A 17392-nucleotide genomic window follows, 5' to 3' on the forward strand; every position below is an offset into this window, starting at 1 on the left:
GCCATGGCTCACGGGCCCAGCGGCTCCACGGCCTGTGGGATCTTCCCAGACCGGGTCACGAACCCGTATCCCCTGCATCGGCAGGCAGACTCTCAACCACTGCGCCACCAGGGAAGCTCATGATGTGAACCATTTTTAGTCTTTATTGAATCTGTTACAATATTGCTTCTGTTTTATGTTTTGTTTTTTTGGCAATGAGGCATGTGGGATCTTACCTCCCTGAGCAGGGATTGAACCTGCACCCCCTGCCTTGGAAGGCGAAGTCTTAACCACTGGGCCACCAAGGAAGTCCCAACAAGAAATTCTTTTAAAATAATTTTTAATAATATGTGAACTATTTGGAAACTAGAGGCAATCAAAAATAATAAAACAAAAATCGGTCATAATTCCTCCCAAAGCAGATAGTTACTAAATTTTTTGATTTATCTGAAATTTCATATGATGTATGATGTAGGGTAGAAATCAAACTTTTTTCCCTGAATACAAGTTAGCCAGTTATCTCAACTTATATCATTGGGTAAAGCCTTAGAAGTTAATTTCCACTTAAGCAAACCAAGATTGCACCTGTGTTGGCGGCACTTCCTGAGATCCTCTGCTTTTGCCACAGTTCTAAACTTTCTTGGTTCTCTGACTGAAGGGAATATACCAGCAGCGGTGGCCATGTTGCCCACCCAGTCCCCAGCCCCGACATTGTCTCCTTCTCTGAGAAGCTAGGATGACTAGTCAAACCAGAACAGGGAGTTCCAGGGCGGCACCAGCTGAGGGAACAAGTGGAGGCAGAAAGAGTGTCACAGACATTTTCCAAAAGTCTGAATGCATATGCCCAGGATACCACCTCTTTGAATCTAACCTAAAGAAATACTTTCACACATGGACAAAAATGCAAAGGAAGCACTGACCAGTGCAGCATTATCAGTTATCAGCAAAATCATCAATAGGAAGTTGGTTACATAATGATACATCTGTATTATGGAATACTTTGCAGTGATTAAAAAGAAGAAGGGAGAGGGAGAGAAGAGAAAGAGAACGACTGCAAAAACATATTAAATGAAAAATCAAGTCATAGAATAATATGTATGATTTGATCTTGTTAATGTAAAAAGAACCCTCATAAATGTGTATATATGTATATATATAATATATATTATATATAAAATGTAATATTACAAAATATGTATATATGTATTTATACATATATAAAGATATATAAAATAAACATATATATATACACATATATATGTAATATATAGTATATATTTAGAGTATTTAGGTATATGTAACGAGAAAAGGTTTTGAAAAGATGCAAATTCCACTAAAGAAATCACAAATGGAATTGACAGGGGGAGTGCTGGAAAAGAGAGGTGGCAGAGACAGTGTTTTACATTTTGCTCTAAGTACTTCTGTATTTTTAAAATATCTTTTACAACGAGAAATGCAGGAAATGCTTATTCAATATTTTCAAAAGACAAAAATAAACATATAAGAGAGGAAGACTTTCATGGAAACCCTAAGCCCATTTATGCCAGCACGAACCAGCATGTTCCCGACTTGCCTGACAGTGGGGTTCAGTCTTTATCAGCAGGTGCAGCTGAAGGCCAGCCCACAAATTCCTACCCATGACACGAAGCTTAATCTGGGAAATGCAGAATGGAATACAGGAGAACAGGAAACACAGGAGTTCCAGGAACGCTTATGTTAAGGACCAGTTAAACCCAGAATTTTAAAAAGTAGAAGGAGCCAGAAATGATGACTACAACAAAAAGAATCATCACCCCCGCGGAGAGGACTAGGCCGATTTTGTTCTGGGTTGGACTTGATTAGACCATGGCATGAAAAAACCGAAATAATTTTTTTTTACTGTCTCAGAAGAAAAATACAGAAGGTGTGCCTTGAGGTGACTGAAAATCACAAAGTTTTATTTTTTAAAGTGGAAATGATTCTCTCTTTTGCCGCCTGGTGTATCTTACCAAACTGATTTACTAAAGGCTTGACCTTTGGGTCTTCCTATGTTTATAGCAGGTGCCAGATTAGATTCTATTAAACTAGAATAAAAAGCACCTGCCCCAGCCTGCAGCATCAGCCCAGTCCGAGGGCCATCTGAGAGAGCAGGGGCATGGGGAAGCCTCAGGGAGGGAAGACGGTGGGCTCCCCTACCTGTCAGGAGTCCTAAGGAGAGCATTCCAAGGGACCCTGCTCCTCAGATGCTGATTTCTATTAATGGAGGAAGTACTCAGGAGAAGGGAGGGGCGCATAGACGTAGTGGATTATGAGGAAAACACCACTGCCACCACCACCTTCTTTTATAGGTCTGGTCCCAGAAAATGTTACCTTATTTCCCACTTCCCACCCTACCCTTGCCCAGGGGTGAGAAGGGGTGAGAAGGAAAAAATGATTTGCTTTGATACTTGAAATGTATTAAAACCTGCAGACACTGACAGTCTGCTCCTCTTCTATGCAGCAGCGTGGGGCAATGAACCTAAGGAGAGAGATCTGACAGCTGAGAACACTCACAGGTTAAGTGGCTCTGTGCAATTCCACACCCCTGCTGGCATCCCCCAAAGGACGAAATCCCAGAGTACTGTTAAGTGAGGCAGTCTCTCCTCTTTTATCTAAGGCCACTTTTTCTATTCTGTCCTCTCTTGCTGCATGCTTTCAATTACCCTTCTCTTGCTCAAATATTTAATCTTTACCCCTCAACTGCAACTTTTCAGCATGCTGAAGGCCTTCCCGTTTAAAGAAAAATAACCACACTCTCTTGATATGGACTAGATTTTGTTCCCACAAAATCCATTTGTTGAAGCCCTAACCCCCCAATGTGATGGCATTTGGAGATAGAGCCTTTGTGAAGTGATTACATTTAGATGAGGTCATGAGGTTGGGGCCCTCATGATGGGATTACTGCCCTTATGCTAAGAGAAACCAGAGAGCTTGCATGCTCTCTCTCCTTCTCTCTCGCTTTCACTTCCCACCATGTGAGGACACAGCAAGGAGGCAACCACTACAAGCCAGGAAGAGAGTTCTCCCCAGAAACCAGCCATGCTGGCACCTTGATCTTAGACTTTCAGCCTTCACAACTGTGAGAAAATAAATGTCTGTTGTTTAAGCCACCCAGTCTATGGCACTTCATTACAGCAGCCCGAGCTAAGACGGTCCTACACTTTGCTTCCAGGAACTACTTCTTCCACCATTTCACAGCCCAATTTCTGGAAAGTGTCCATGTTTATAAAGACTGTCTTCATTACCCTCCTCCCACTCATCACACCCCTCCAGTCTGGCTTCCTCCGTTTCACTAGCCCAAAGAATCTTTCTGTTAAGTTACCAGTCACTTTCATATTGCTACATCCAATGGACATTTTTTGCCTCTCTCAGTTGTATGTGACCACTCCCTCTTCCCCTGGCTTCTGTGAAGCCACACTCTCCTAGTTTTCCTCTTCTGTCTCTGGCTGCTCTGCCTTAATCTCCTTCGTGGGCCTATTTTCTGCTATTGCCCTAGGCCCTCTTCTCTTCTCCCTGTAGACACTCTCTCAACCAGGGTGCACACCTTCAATTATCACTCACACGGCAGTGATTCTAATTTTCATCTTCAGCTGGGACCTTCCCTCTAGGCCCCAGATCTACAAATGCTGATCTGACGATTCTAAGAGGAGCACCCCAGGACCAGCATGTCCAAAGTAAACTCACAAGTTTGCCCATAACATGGTTCATTCATGCATTTAGACAAATGAGTCAGAAATCTAGGAATGAATCATTCTTGACCATTCCCTCCTCCATCTTACATCCAATCTATCATCAAGGCTCACTTATTTTACTTTCTGTGACCAATTCCCTTTATGTCCCTTCCTCTCTCACCTGCTCCACTGCAGTAGCTTCCTAACTGGTATACCTGCATCTATTCTTGCTGTCACCAACCCATGCTGCACACTGTAGCCAGGGTGATTTTTTTCAAAGTGCAAATCTGATCACGTCTTATTCCTGCTGAAATCCTCCAATAAAGTTTCATTGCTCTTACATTATGACCAAAGTCCCTAACGTAGGCCTAACCACGCATCTTTACTTCCATTCCAGCTTCCTCTCACACCGCACAGCCCCTCGCTTTCTACTCCACAGAGGCCATGTTTCCTCCCGCCAAAGGGCCATGGCATGCACTGTCTCCCCTGCATAGAACACTCTTCTATTCCTCTTCATCTTGTCCTGTTATGGGTAGAATTGTGGCCCCCAAAAAGGTATGTTGAAGCTCCAACCCCCAGTGCCTCAGAAGGTGACCTTATTTGAAGACAGGGTCTTTACAGAGGTAATCAAGTTAAACAAATTGAGGTCATTAGGGTGGGTCATAATCTAATACGACTGATGTTCTTACTACAAAGGGGACATCCGGGCACAGAGACCAACATGTACAGAGGGAAGGAAATATAAAGACACAAAGGGAGAAGGCAGTCATATGCCTTGGGAGGTACATCTACAAGCCAAAGAACACCTGGGGTTGCCAGCATACACCAGAAGCTAGATAAGACAAGGAAGGATCCTCTCCTAGAACCATCAGAGAGAGCATGGCCCTGCTGACACCTTGATTGCGGACTTCTAGCCTCCAGGACCACGAAATATTACATTTCTGATGTCTTAAGCAACCCAATTTTTGGTACTTTATTATGGCAATCCTAGGAGACCAATACATCCTATCAATCCTGTCTCATTAACTCCCACTCAGTTCAATCAGACTTTCTCAGGGAATATGTCCTGGACCTCCTGGCTAGGGCCCCTATTATATATACACAGTACTCTGTTCTCCCCTTCAAAGCACTTACCACAGTTATAACTTGACATGTATTTATATGATTATTTGACAGAATCTCTCATTAGACTATAAAGTCCATTGCAGTAGGGACTGTGCCTTTCTTTAGTTTTTTTTTTTTTTTTTTGCGGTATGCGGGCCTCTCACTGTTGTGGCCTCTCCTGTTGCAGAGCACAGGCTCCAGACACGCAGGCTCAGCAGCATGGCTCACGGGCCCAGCCGCTCCGCGGCATGTGGGATCCTCCCGGACAGGGGCACGAGCCCATGTCCCCTGCATCAGCAGGCGGACTCTCAACCACTGCGCCACCAGGGAAGCCCCTTTCTTTAGTTTCTTGTGGTACTCCCTGTGCCTAGCCTGGTACATCACGCATACTGAAGCTCTATAAATATTTGTTGAATGAATGAATGAGAGAAAGAGGTAAGAGGGGCATGCTGGAGATGGAACTAGAGGCTAAGACCTTAAAAGAAGACAGGCTGGGAGATAGTTTAACATGATATAATTTCCAGAAGGGCCCCCAAATACCTCTGCTGTCAGCTGATGCTATCATTCCATAGAAGAAAGGTTTGAAATGCACATATCCCTGAGAGAGATAAGACATTAACCTAAATTTGCATTAGCATATTAATAACATCCTTCCGAGAAAGTAAGCTCGAGGAGAGGGTGTGTCATGGAGAACACTAAATCAAGACTCTGAATGTCTGAAGATGGAAGCTGCGACTTGATGATGGGAACCAGGGTGAATGGTGTAAAAAAATAACCTTTCTTATGTCACAGTTTTGTTAAGGGTCAGCTTACCATTGGTCAGAAACAAACTGCCAGATTACTACTTACCAAGGGTCAACGAGACCCCTTCCCAGAGAATTCTAACACAGCGCTTCACTGACACTTGGCAGCCAGGGAACCATTTCCTCTTCAACTAGATGATGCTGGGGGACAGTGAGAGGACGTGTATCTGGTACCCACCCAAAAGGGAAGAATCATGCCCTTGAGTTCTGATCACAAGGTTCTTCTGCTGGAATTAAAATGGAAAAATCTTCACCATTGATCAACATCCAGATCCCACAAGGTACCGGCCACCACACACAGCCAGTTCACAAAGGACAGTAATCCTTTTGGGGAGATCAAACTTTAGAACCCAATAATGACAGGAAATGATCCTCACATTTTATTAAAAAGGATTTGCTGAAGATCAGCAGAAATAGAAGAGAAAGTTGAAATGGATAATTGCTTTTATAAAACGTTTTTAGAGCTACAGGAGTTCATTTTTTTTTTTCTCTACTGTCAACATGCCTTCAAAAAGGGAAACAGATTTTTCTTCATTGCCCCAACTCAGGATATATTTCCAGAATAATGATTAAACACTCCCCAAAATGCCTCTCATTCATACTCTCTGAAATTGTTAACGTTAGTTATATAAAGGATTAGTCTAAAGTTTACTGAAATCTTAGACTTTTAGAGTTAAAAGGGATCTCTGAGTATATCTGATCCAACCTCCCTCCAGTGAAAAAATATATTCTACAAAATTTCAACAGTGACCTCAACTTATGCTTGAGTTTTCATAGGAACAATGCTCTATTTTACTTCTTTTCTAGCCAAATTATTCCATTACTAAGCAATTCTACTTAAGCTTTTTTTTATATATATCTTATTACATTGAACTCTATAAAACCAGTTGGCTCCATTTAAATTTTACGCTGGTACCTTATTCTTCCAAAAGTAATTGCCTAAAAAATTACTTAATTGAATATTTAAGTGAAAGGCACAAAATTGGCAATGATTTTATTTTTGGACTTATGACCTCTGGAATATTCCTGTGGCAGGAGTAAAATTAAGCTAAATTTTGAAATTTAACACAAGTTTCAACATGTACATTACACATTTGCATTCTTTCCCCAAAACCAGCTTTAAGCATTAGAGTGTTTTCAATCTTTACCTTTTTTAGTGAAACTTGAACTTCACAAAACACTCATTTGTGAGGTATCTTTCCTACAGTGACTCTTTCTGTGAACAATTTCATTTCTGTAAAATATATTGTTTGCACGTGGTATAGTCATTTAATTTTATAATGACAGTATATTTTAAGAGTAAAAGCAAATATAGACGATTTAGAAATTCTGAAACATAAATTGAGCAACTGGAAGTAAAAACCAAAAGCTTTCTCAAATATGTTTTACTTTATTTATTTATTTATTTAATTTTATTTTTTTTTGCGGTACGTGGGCCTCTCACTGTTGTGGCCTCTCCCGTTGCGGAGCACAGGCTCCGGACGCGCAGGCTCAGCGGCCATGGCTCACGGGCCCAGCCGCTCCGCGGCATGTGGGATCTTCCCGGACTGGGGCACGAACCCGTGTCCCCTGCATCGGCAGGTGGACTCTCAACCACTGCGCCACCAGGGAAGCCCTCTCAAATATGTTTTAAATAAACCATTAGAGTCAGACTAAAAAGAAAACTTCTAACTTTGAGCAGAACTTTAAAACATTTTAAATGTTCATAAAAATCTCAAAATATATAACCAAAATAAACAGAAAAATACAGACGTCACAGGCTTCGGATTGGGCTCAATGTGGAAATAACAATTTACACTGTTTCCTGGAAGTCATTAATAGGACTTAGTCAGAACAAGAGAGAAAATTCTAAAGAAAGGAGATCTGATCATTAAATCATGAGATGATTAGCAAAAGCATGTACCTTCCAAGAGGAAGCAGGAAGAAGGTGATCTCAGCCAACATCTCTATTCAGCAAAACAGAGAGGAGCCCCGAGAAACTGAAATGGCTGCGCTACATCACCCCTACTGCTCTCTATAACTGATAGGGGCTGCTGCTGGTTTTTTTTTTTTTTTTTTTTTTTGCGGTACGCGGGCCTCTCACTGTCGTGGCCTCTCCCGCTGCGGAGCACAGGCTCCGGACGCGCAAGCCCAGCGGCCATGGCGCACGGGCCCAGCCGCACGTGGGATCCTCCCGGACCGGGGCACGAACCCGCGTCCCCTGCATCGGCAGGCTGACTCTCAACCACTGCGCCACCAGGGAAGCCCGCTACTGCTGTTTGATTCAGTTGTAAGGACTCAAACCGATGAAAATTCGTTATAGCAATTGCTGGTACTGTCAGCCATGTCCAAATGCTGCCTTCTATACTATAATAATCACGTTTCAACTTGAAAGGGATTAAAACCTCCACAAATACTGAAGCATAATGAAAATAAATTGAAAACCAGGGGGAAATAGAGTGTGGTTTAAAAAGCTTCATCAGCCACCTTAAACAGAAGAGTTACCACTTGTGCCCCAGATAAAATTTCAGAATGGACTTCAAAAGCAATCCTTAGACTATTTTCAGTGTCTCAAATTATGTTAGTGGGAAGAGAGGCCTAACAATTTTATCTGGATCTGTTTGGGACAAAACAAAGTTTAATTAGAGACAAATTCCATAATGCACTGAGGAAGCAGAGTCCTTTTTCCTTGGTTTATTTATTTGCAATATTTTAAAGTTCCAGTTTTGAAAGAGCTGGAAAATGTTTCCTACTACCTCTCCCATGTTCTCTGTGGATGAAAGGTCTGTGTTTTGGATCCTTTACACGACAGAAGATAAATGCTAAGGTCCATCAGCAGGAGATGGAAGGAGTGAATTCCGCAAACACTCATCCTAGCTGCAGTGTGAAACCATCAACTCTAATCATTTATAGCTATATAAAAAGAAAAAAGGAAGACTGTTACACTTCACAACCACGGATGAGTAGCTGATCACAGCTTTCATACAATCCGCATGCAAACACTTCCCCACAATCACTTCAAAGGACCATTCTCTTGTTCCAAACAATTTCAAAAGCAAAGGAACTACCTATAGCCATTTAGAAAATGAAATGTTGTCTAGAAAATAATTATTGGGATCAATAAACAACTAAAATTGGATGTAGGGGATACTTAGATTTACTTGGATTCTTTCTTAGGAAGTTAAATTAAGAATTATCAAAGAAAATAAATTTCAAAAGACTGTATAAACTCCTTTGGAAGTAAGCTACATATACGTAAGTAGGTATTCTCTTGATCTGTTCAGAAATCATCTGACACCAACAGATACACTACCCTGTATTTTGGTAGTACCATTTAGGATCCATAAGATGGCAGGCCTAGATTTCATAGTGATATTCTTAAAAGTGTAAGTATACTGGTTGCCTTGAAATAAATATTGCATATTATCAGCAGTGTGTGGCTAGTAATAATATTAAGGGCATCTATCAGATTAAATTTGGAAATTATGAAGCATGGAAACTATTAACAAGCTAATGCATTCCATTAGTTCATAATGAATCACAAAATACTACAGCCAGAAGAAAACTCACGATCACCTATTTTAGTCTTGCCTTTCTCCATATAAGGAAACCAGAATCCAGATTGCCCAATGTCACAGGGCATAGGGAATAGCAGAGAGAGACCCAGAATCCTGGTTTTCTTCACCCCAATTGGCATTAATCCTATCACTCACTATATTTCTTCAGCTCCTCACGGTGGCATCAAAGGCCACGTAACTGCTCTGCCCTATCTCACTGCTCTCAAACCCCACTTCTGCACTTCTCCACAGACTGCCTTTTACTTGTCAAAGTGTCTCTCATGAGTTACTACTCTGTTCTGCCTGGACCCCAGGCATGGAATTCCACAACTCTCTTCATAAATTTGTTCGTGTGTTTCTCAAACTGGGGTGTGGTGATATGGAGTGGTTTTTGAAGCTACAGGAGTAGTAAGTCCTATCTCTTAGACAGGTTTTGGAGGTGCAACATCTTCTTAATTGAAAGAAATAAAATATGTATAAATTTTAAACATGAAATACATGAAGTTTCAAAAAAATGTGTAGCATTGGGTAGACTAGCTCAGGCTCGCAGCAATAAATCTCTTCTGTCCCCTATCCTGTCAGGGATACTCTGGTGAAAAGCTTACAGCTGTACAGTTGGCCCTCAGTAGCCTCAGGTGCTGTATTGGTGGGTTCAACCAACTGTAGATTGAAAATATTCGGAAAAAAAAATTCCAGAAAGTTCAAAAAAAGCAAAACTTGAATTTGCTGTGCACTAGCAACTAGTTACACAGTATCTACATTGTATTAGGTACTATAAGTAATCTAAAGATGATTTTAAGTATATTGGAGGATATGCATAGGTTATATGCAAATATCATGCCATTTTGTATAAGGGACTTGAGCATCTGCAGATTTTGGCATCCTCAGGGATCCTGGAACCAACCCCCCTCACATACCAAGGGTGACTGAACCTGGTTAAAAGGTTCCTTTCCTTCAGAGCATAGCCTGGAGCCCACCCTGTCTTCTGTGAAGTACATAAGGTCATGTTACACTTGTATCCTAGACAAATTATCACACTACTGCCTAAATACTATGTAAATGGTCCTAAGATAAATTTAACTTCTATGTGACAAAACATTATATTATAAACATTATAATAGAAATCAAATATCAACTATTACACAACTATCGTCTGGGATACATATGTAACAGAGACAACTGGTTGGCAGAATTCTTATGGGCAAACCAAACACAGTAGACGGAATTAATAAAAATAAACCAATGTACTACTTTTAGAGTTTTATATTGACTTTTTTCCATTAAGCATTATATGCTATAGAGAAAAGTACAGAGATCCAAGAAGGTGAGCTAGAGGACTTTTGACCAATTACCTAATCTGTCTTGGTCTGCTTTCTATTTTCTCATCTGTAAAAAAGAGTGAATTGGATTAGGAAGGGGGGGAAAAGTCTAGAATTTTAAATTGCTTTTTCTCATCTTTTGCTCTACCATCTCTTTGGCATAATTTTTTAATGAATGTAACATAAAATAATTAGTGCCTAAACCTTTTTTCTATATATCCTGACAGTGATTAATTCGGTTACTTGAAATATACTTACTTCCTTAAAAATTCTCAGCGTATTCATTGGTTAGAAATCTGTAAATTAGTCCATGTTGTGAAAAACACAGACAGACTGAGGAAGGATTCCAGATTACGTGACACTAGAGACATGACACTTGAATGCAATGCATGATCTGGGATTTTACTTTGCTATAAAGAACAGCAGTGGGACAATTTACAATTTTGAATGAAGACTGTAGATTGGACAATATTGGACAATGTTATTATGTCCTTTTCCTGATTTTGATAATTGTACTATAGTTATGTAATATGTAATAGAATGACCTTATTTCTAGAATTAGACACTGAAATGTTTAGGGACAAAGGGCTATCATGCCTGCCACAAGAAAGAGAGAGCACAAGAGAACATGTATGTAAATGTTACCATTTGGGAAATAAAGGGTACATGGGGATTCTTTGTACAATTCTTGGAACTTTTCTGTAAGTCTGAAATTATGTCAAATAAAAAATTAAAAGAGGGACTTCCCTGGTGGCGCAGTGGTTAAGAATCCGCCTGCCAATGCAGGAGACACGGGTTCAAGCCCTGGTCCGGGAAGATCCCACATGCCGCGGAGCAACGAAGCCTGTGCACCACAACGACTGAGCCTGTGAGCCGCAACTACTGAAGCCTGTGCGCCTAGAGTCTGTGCTCCACAAGAGAAGCCACTGCAATGAGAAGCCCACGCACTGTGACAAAGCATAGCCCCCGCTCGCCGCAAATAGAGAAAGCCCGCGGACAGCAACGAAGACCCAACTCACCCAAAAATAAATAAATAAATAAATTTTAAAAAATTAAAAGAAAGAAATCAGAAAGACAATTGTCTGATGGCTGCATATAGAACTACAATGGAAACCAGATGTAGAAAGATTAATGAAAAGGGAAAATTGTTCTGGAAAGAAACCCTATTCATTTACAATACTATATTTCTCTGGAATTTGAGTTTAGGATACTAGACATAATACACTATACTATGTACTGTAGAAAAGGATGCTCCTAGTAAACATTGGTGTAAGGATTCTTATTTGATAAGATAAATGTTTCTATAATGCCATTCTGTTTGTGGCTTGCTTCTTTACTTTTATGTTCTGCTTTAGTAAATCTTTACCAGTGTTATAACTTAAAATCTCTTCACAGACAACTCACAGGAAGAGTTTCACTAAGAATCGATGTAAAAACATACCCCAAGGGCTTCCCTGGTGGCGCAGTGGTTGAGAGTCCGCCTGCCGATGTAGGGGACACGGGTTTGTTCCCCGGTGAGGGAAGATCCCACAAGCCGCGGAGTGGCTGGGCCCGTGAGCCATGGCCGCTGAGCCTGCGCGTCCGGAACCTGTGCTCTGCAACGGGAGAGGCCACAACAGTGAGAGGCCCGCGTACCGCAAAAAACCAAAACCAAACCAAACCAAACCAAACAAAACAAACATACCCCAAGTGATTAAAGACAGTTTTGAGACTATGAAATAGAAAACATACATGACAAATAGAAAAGCAATTTAAAGTAAATTTCCCCCCAAAAATGACATTTCAAAATTTACTTTACACCATAAGAGGGAAGGAAAGGCAAAACAAAACAAAAAAGTGAACTCTAATATATGCCTTCTCTGAGTGCATAGGTAGGCTGTTCTGAGGTCCCCAGGATTTAGCACACAGAAGTAACCCTTACTACTTTTTTATGGTATTCAAAGAGCCTGTAATAAATGATCTTCCATATGATTATTAACAAATGTATTTTTCAATCAGTTACTAAATGTATTAATTCTTAATAAAGGATCACATAGATTTGTCTTCTGTAAATCCTTGTTTCTGATTTATCCATCTCGAAGTTAAAATACCCCTGAATTGAGAATGCAGTTTGGGCTGAGGGAGAGGCAGGAAGATGACATTGGGAAGTACACAAGTTATTTTCCACAGTATTGGTAATTTTCTAATTATTTGAATAGGTGGTGAATTCACTGGGGCTTATTTTAATATGCTTAATAATTCACATTTACTATATATATTATTTTATATGTATCAAATATCACATCATAAAGGTGTTTTAAAAGAACATATGTAGTATTTTTTCCCTTTTAAAAGCTACATTACAAAATAGAAGCTTTTCTTCTTTCATTTAACTTTTTTCCTCTCCAACTATTTTAATAGTTATTGATTCCGATGTTCAACATACATTTATTTAGCAACTATTATATGCCAGACTTGGTTGTAAGTATTGAGGGTATAAGCAAACGTAAGTGTAACTAAATAAAACCATGGTCCCTGCCTGCATGTGGGTTATAGTTTAGTTGTGAGAATGTAAAGGGCAGAGCTATGTGTAATTCTTTGCAAGCTCAGTACTCCCAGAGTGCCTTGCCCAGGTAAGAACCTCAATAATGTTCACTGATGATATTGATGCTGCTTGCACCACCTATAGATCTTTTTTATGGGTAGAAGATTCTTTATGTTGTAATCAGATCATTTTACCATTTAAAATAGACTTCATCCAGCAACAAGGAAATCTGTCATACTGGATTCCTAAAGGCCACTTGGAATTGCATCCTTTTGGAAAATCTCAGCAACCTTGTCTTCCTGAAATAATAATCATCGCAACAAGTTTCCAGGTAGAGGCAAAGAGTTGTAGACACTTGTAAATTTTGTTTGGTATCCAGTTATACCATCATTAATTATTCACACAGAGAAGCATTCTCAAATGACAGCTTGTGTTCCCTCTCTGCACCTTTTAAACATGCAAGTTTTACACAAATGCATAAATCTCAGGTTCCAGATGACAGGGTTTCTCTTTATCAGTCTTTCTGCAATAAAATTTAGCAAAACTGATGTTAATTAGGAAGAGCAGCACAAGGAAAGTAATACCAAAAAACCCATTGGTAACCTGTTCTGAAAATAACTCAGGCAATCACTACTCATTCTCTTCAATGAAAATACTTTTTCAAGATAATAAACAAACTTTGATCAAAACATCAATTGTACTAAATCTCACAGGAAAATGTTCTGTGAAAAATCTTATTTACGTACTCCAGGTCTTAGCTGACTTTAATTGTATATATTTCAGGTTGTACAGACTTTAAAACAAAAGAGAGATCAGAACTTAAAAACTTAAAAGACTAGATTTACCAATATGGCATATTATAATTTGAAAAATGCTTGCATAAGTGACGAATTACAACTCTTATCTTAATGAAAAAAACAACGCTATAGGGGCTTCCCTGGTGGCGCAGTGGTTGAGAGTCCGCCTGCCGATGCAGGGGACACGGGTTCGTGCCCCGGTCCAGGAAGATCCCACATGCCGGGGAGCGACTGGGCCCGTAAGCCATGGCCGCTGAGCCTGCGCGTCCGGAGCCTGTGCTCCTCAACGGGAGAGGCCACGACAGTGAGAGGCCCGCGTACCGCAAAAAAAACCCACAATGCTATAATGTATTTTGCCTCCCAAATTCCGGTAGCAAAAAGATGGCCATTTTTTGCATTAAAGTCTTATGATTAAAAACAACAATCAGTTCGAGTATTGAAATAGTTCCCTTAGTGCTACGTATACGGTTGATCAACTAAACTACATATGAACGCCTATGTATATAGTTATCTACATAGATAGATCATATGTGATCATACAGTGGTAAGGCCTAAACACATCCCACTGAAGAGGATTTTTAGATTTTAAATGTTTTGGTTTTGATCGAGTCTGAAAGTCTAGACTCTATGACAAGAGTTTCAGAATTATTTTGTGTATGCTTTTCTGGGAGGTTTCTATGGCTTTTATTAGACACCCAAAGGTGTTGATGACCCAAAACCCACTAATAACCATGACCCCAGGAGAGGGTAATAAGCACTCACATTCAAGGGTATCTGACATACAGAATGAATTTAATAAACATTGTTGAATGAATCTTGAATGAATATCCTTTTTCTAGAGTATCATTAAACTTTTCAATGCTGTCATCAGAGATAAGTGTTGACTAGAAAAATCAGAAAAAAAGAGGAGAAAAATGACAAATCAAGACTGAGTGCTTACTATATGCAGGACAATGGTGCAGGTGGTGGGAATTTTTTTTTAAGGTAACTTCTGTTTTTAAGGAACTTATGATCTAATTAGAATGATAAAAACACACAAAACGATGTAAGAACATTAGCAAAAAGGAAAAGGTAGTCCGTGTATTATAAAATGTATACTAGAACTACTGACGATGAAAAGCCTTTCCTAGGTTTGAAGGATCTTTGACATATACAGCCTTTAATTTTGCCATCTATAATCAGGAAAAGACCAGAAGTATAAAGGGTAGGGAGAGGTGAAATAGAAGGGATTGGAATAAATACTCCTCTTTTTATGGTCTTTGGTGACTGGGAAGACAGTACCAAGGGAAACACAAAATAATCCAGTGGTTCTTTTTTTTTTTTTTTTTTTTTTTTTTTTGCGGTACACGGGCCTCTCACTGTTGTGGCCTCTCCCGTTGCGGAGCACAGGCTCCGGACGCGCAGGCTCAGCAGCCATGGCTCACGGGCCTAGCCGCTCCACGGCATGTAGGATCTTCCTGGACCGGGGCACGAACCCATGTCCCCTGCATCGGCAGGTGGACTCTCAACCACTGCGCCACCAGGGAAGCCCAATCCAGTGGTTCTTGAAGGGCAATTGTTCTTGACGCTCTTCCTCCTTATTGCTAGTGTATTTTTTTGAGGGGCACGGTGGGGGGCCAGGGTCATGCTGACTTGACCAGAGCGTAGGAAAATCACTCCTCCAGTGCTCTGAAACCATTAAATATCTTTAAGCAGGTACTACCCAAGGTCTTTCACCCAAAGGCAAATGCACTGAAAAATTCTAGTTCACACTCAGAAACATGCCCAATCAACAGGAAGATTTGGAAGCATAACTTGGTACACCTCCAGGCCACTGCTGTTGGCACTTTTCCTCTATGAGGTTTCTGAGGAGTCCAAGTAGAAAGCCAAGCCCAACTAGCATCTATATCCTTTCCCCATTTTGATATCATGAGTTTTCGTAAAGTGAGGCAAAACTGTAGCAACACATTTTGCTTACTGGTCTTATTTCCTTCATATAGAAAAATATGTAGGAGATACATGATGAAACCAACATTGGAGAAGACAGTTCAGGAATTCAGCCCAACCACAGTGATATTTGTTGCTTTTTCATTCTTCACTTCAAACTTAAAGTACATAAAATACTATAATTTAAGAAGTATCGGGGACTTCCCTGGTGGTCCAGTGGTGAAGAATCCACCTTCCAGTGCAGGAGACACGGGTTCGATCCCTGGTCGGGGAACTAAGATCCCACATGCTGCAGGGCAACTAAGCCCGCACACCACAACTACTGAGCTCGCACGCCTCAACAAGAGAGCCCGCGTGCCGCAAAGTACAGAGCCCACGTGCCCTGGAGCCCGCGTGCCACAACTAGAGAGAGAAAACCCACACTGCAACAAAAGATCCCGCATGCCACAGCTAAGACCTGACGCGGCCAAAACATAATAAGGACAATTTAAAAATATATATCATTTCTTGGATCTTCTCCTCTAATTCCACTGCTAACACTTTCAGATTAAGGGTAATTCATGGACCAACTACTGCATACAGTAAATGGGTTCCACTTCCAACTCTGTCACCATGGGTGAAGTTGGGTAAGTTATTCTTATAACTTAGTTATTATAACTAACCTCTTGTAACTTAGAGGTTAGTTATTCCTCTCTAACCTAAATTTCCTTATATATTGTGAAAAGGAGTGAATAATAAGGTTTTCGTGAGCTATAAATGAGATATCGCAAGGAAGGATATTGCATGGCATTTTGTAAGGGCTCGATAAGTATACGCCAATATTCTTACTGCTTTCATTAGTCTCCCTGTCTACAGTATCACTGTAAAATTCACCTCCCACTTTGCTGCCACATAATTATTCTGAACCCACCTCTGATTCTGTCAGTCTCTTGTCAAAACTCTTCAATGGATTCCATGCGATGGCATCATCTTATCTTCTGGCCTGGAATGTGTGGCCATTCTCTATCTAGCCTTAACCGACCTGCCACCAGCCTGTCTCCCAAGAGGCCCCTTAATAACAGACGAAACTTCTTCCCCTTCCCTAACATACCCTTCTCTCTTCAGCTTGGTAGCTTTGTTCCTGGTATTCCCTCTGTGTTGAATGCCTTACCTACGTACATCCATATAAGTCGCTGATCCTCCAAGCTAACCTGGATGCCACCTCCTCCACAAAGCTTTCTCTCATCCCTCTAGCAAAGTGAGTTCTCCCTCTGGATGCCTGAAATACTTGTTTTCTTTTACCTTGAAAAAAAATGTTACTTAGGTTCACATTACCTCCCAACCCAAAATACAAGTCCTTTAAAAACCAAGGTTCGAATCAGTTTTATTTTATATCCGCATGGCCCCTAGTACAGGGCCACACTCACAACAGATACCTGAAAAACACTTATGGAATGAGTAATCAAATACTCATAATAAAGTAGACAGTAAGAACAGAAGAGGGTAAAATAAAGCACGGAGGGAGTCCAGTGGAGGAAGAGGTTATCTTAGCTAACTTCGCATTTGAAGTAAGTCTTTAAGGATGTTAGAACTCTGCTAGGCAGAGATGATGGAAATCAGAAATCGAGGCCCAGAGAGCAACGTGAATGTAAGATGGAGGGGAAAAAGCACAAAGATTAAAGAACAGTTCATACGGCCAAAATTTAGGAGTTGCAACGGGTAGTAGATTATTAGGA

At 40.6% G+C, this 17392-nt stretch overlaps 1 long non-coding RNA gene across 1 annotated transcript in view; it reads right to left on the reverse strand.

Moving 5' to 3' along the window:
* The window catches only part of LOC309802031, a 622798-nt gene extending 606106 nt beyond the window's left edge, over nt 1–16692 (reverse strand). The window contains exons 1-2 of the long non-coding RNA XR_014293706.1: nt 16588–16692; nt 11868–12025 (exon numbers count right to left, since the gene is read on the reverse strand). This is a non-coding gene — a long non-coding RNA (uncharacterized lncRNA). The remainder of the gene's footprint in view (nt 1–11867; nt 12026–16587) is intronic.
* Nucleotides 16693–17392: the final 700 nt, after the last annotated feature.

This window comes from Mesoplodon mirus (assembly GCF_964341445.2).
Source record: "Mesoplodon mirus genome assembly, chromosome: 4".
Taxonomy (NCBI): domain Eukaryota; kingdom Metazoa; phylum Chordata; class Mammalia; order Artiodactyla; family Ziphiidae; genus Mesoplodon; species Mesoplodon mirus.